Here is a 3343-nt window from a genome sequence, read left to right on the forward strand (position 1 = left end):
CAAAAGCTGCCTTTCCACCCCTCTCTCCAAATGTATTCCATTCCGACTCCCCGCCCCCCAATTGCTGCAAGGTATTCAAAGGACGTAGGCTCTCTTGGGGAGAGGGACCTGCTAAGTCCCTAGAATGGACTTGGCGCCGTGGGTGTCGTCTTACATCAAGTCAGCTCACGCCATCCCCACCCAAGCCCCAGGGAAATCTCTCCTGCTTTCAAGACGCGCGTACCGGGGCCTGACTGGCCACAGAGCCGAGCAGAAATACGACACACGGTTCTCTGCGGTGGGGGTATTATTTGCTATAGGACACGGAGGAGGGGAGGTTCAAAGAGCGGAGAGGACCTGAGATGCGTCCCGTCCCCGGGGTCGGGGTTGCGCGCGGACTTCTTCCCCAGGGCTCCCTGCTCCACGTGTGGTGCCCCAAAGCTATGCGTCGGTCCGTCAGGCAGTTGCCGGACTTGGGCCTCCACTGCCGAAGACCGGTTACATGGCCGTGGTGCATGGCGGGTGACACACTCTCCTGGTTGTGGCCCCCACACGAGGTCCCTCGGACGCTGCAGGCCCCGCTCAGGGCGAGTGGTTGGGGGGTGCATGTTGGAGATAGATTGCATAGCAGTGTGCAAGCAGAGCTTGCTGGGGGACCCTTAATCCAAGACACGGAGTCGGCGCCGCCTGCGGTGGGTGTCGCGCCCAGGGGGAAGTCTGTGGCCGGTGGCAACTCTTCTTCGTGACAAGGGGTGCGGGGGGGGGGTACATTTTGATGCAGAAAGAGCCCACATCGGCAACTATTTCCTCGGGGTTGGTGCCCCTGTCACTTCGAGTGCCCATCACCTCCTGCAGTTGGGGGGTCAGTTTATGCACTCTCCCTTCTCATTTGTGGAATAAGTGCGTGCGTGCTGACCCGGGCCAAAGCCTGGAAATACAGGCAGCGGTGGGCCTCCCTCAGGCTAGCCTCTCCCAGACAGGGAAGTTCCTTCTGTAGCTGGACTTGTCTCTTGGTCTCAGCAGCACCGGATGGGCCACGAAATGGCCAAGCCCTAGACGCCTCTGCCGGATAAACGCTCTAGCCCAAAGGCCCAGAGGCCACATGCCCAGTCTCTTGTTAGATCCCAAGGGCAGCCAATGAGGGCAGGTGCTCCCACACGTTTCCCAGGAAGTCCCAACTCAATCTGTCTGCTCCCCGAAAGTAAAACGGAAAAGCCTGAATTCAAAGCATTTAGAAACCCTGGAAAATAATGACTGTATGTGCTGGAGGTACCTGGGTACCTAAGAGTAGCAGTGCCATCTTAAGACCAAACCCCACCAGCTTAGTTTTGCATTCTCTACATCTGCCCTATTATCTCTTAGTATGCTTCTTTTGGTTGATTTCTTTCTTTATAGTTTCATTTATATTACCATAAAAAGGTCTGATGTGCTACTTATATGTTCTAACATATATGAACATAACTATTAAAATAGAAAGTGTTGGGGCATGGCTGGCTCAGTGGGTAGAGCATAAGACACCTGATCTCAGGGTGGTGAGTTTGAGCGCCATGCTAGGGGTAGAGTTTGCTTAAGAAATAATAATAAAATAAAAAGGGTTCACCCTCAAGATCATCTGAAGGACACCCTCCCTCCCTCCTCCCCCCCGCGCGCACACACACTCACACACACACACACTCTTGATGTGGCCACACTTGGGAAAACACTGCAGGTTTTCCAAGTCAGAGAGCCCTGGGGTTCAAGCCCTGACATTGGCTGGGTGATCTGAACCTCCCACTGCCACCCTTCCTAGAACTTCCCAGCCTCTGGACTGAGAATTATAACCACATAGAGCTTGGCAAGATACCCATTCTCAGGAAATGAAGTTCCTTCTCTTCATGAGAAAGCAGGACTGTGGTCAGAGCATTTGTGGTGTGTGGGTAAGGTAGACCTAGGAGAGGCAGGGTCTTGGGTACCCCATCCTGGAGACTCTGGGAAGGAGAGTTCAGCTCGGTTACCACATCGACCATTTCCAATGGGAGAGAATAGAGTCCCGTCTTCATCTGCCCACTTGTGGACAGGTGCCCAGCCTCCCGACCCCACCTGATGCCTAGGGTTTCCATGCTTTTGCCCCATCACCACAGGGCAAAGGGCTGTCTTCAAAGAGCACAGAATAAGAGAGGAGGACTGAGAGAGGGAGGGGAGGCTTTCCATACTCAGGTGCACCCATGTGGGAGGCTGAAGCTCTGCTCCTGGTCCTGCTTTAGGTCCAGCTCACTGGAGCTTATACCTACAGGCACGCAATTGTGAGCCACGCCACAGGTGCCCCAAGGAATCCCAGGGTTCATGAGAAAAGGACTGGACTGAAGAAGAGCTGGACAATGTGGGTAAAGGACTCCTCTGTTTCATCAGGTAAATCACTTCCCCTCTCTGGGCCCCCCTTCTCCACCCAGTAAATGGAACAATGAATCACTCACTCAACAAATACGGAGCAGAAACCATGTGCTGGACGCGGCAGGGAATAAGACAGAAAAGGTCTCTGCTCTCAGGAATTTACATTCTGGATGGGAGACAGACAATAAACAAACAAGGGAAAAGAAAATTTCCTAAATGCTGTAATGAAAATAAAGCAAGGCAATAAGAGAGAAAATTGGAGTAAATGAGAGCCAAGTGCCTTTCCAGGCTGCTGTTCTCCTTTCTAGGGTCCTTTGCTGGAGCTTTTTACCTAAAAAAGATTGAAGGCCCCTTATCTCGAGAAGGCCTTTGACTGAATCTCACTCCCGGGCTTCTATTGCTATCCTAAACTAGAAGAAAGGTTCCCAAAATCCTTGTCCTAGGTTTTAGTCACTGAAATTCTGAAGTATTGGGTGCCTGGGTGGCTCAGTGGGTTAAAGCCTTCGGCTCAGGTAATCATCCCAGAGTCCTGGGATCGAGTCCCGCATCGGGCTCCCTGCTCCGGAGCCTGTTTCCTTCTCTCTCTCTCTGCCTTCTTGTGATCTCTCTCTCTGTCAAATAAATAAAATCTTTAAAAAAAAAAAAAGAAAAGAAAAGAAAAAGAAATTCTGAAGTATTTAGAGGGAAGTGTATTAAGGACTGTGGCTTAGTTTGAAGTGCATCAAATATAAGGTGGATAAGTAAGATGGATAGAAGGATGGAGAGATGTGTGATAGTAAAATGCTAATGGCAGAATCCAGGCGGTGGGTATACAGGTGTTCACTGTACAATTCTTTCAAGTTAGCTGTATGTCTGAAAGTTTTCATGATACAATGCTGGGGGAGGGGGATCAGGGTTTAATTTTGTAAAAAAGCATACCAAATTGCCTTTAATTTTCAGACAACTCTCCCATTGGACCACTCAGGTGCTTCTCCACCTGCATAAACACTTTTTA

This window comes from Lutra lutra, chromosome 9 (assembly GCF_902655055.1).
Source record: "Lutra lutra chromosome 9, mLutLut1.2, whole genome shotgun sequence".
Classification (NCBI taxonomy): Eukaryota; Metazoa; Chordata; class Mammalia; order Carnivora; family Mustelidae; genus Lutra; species Lutra lutra.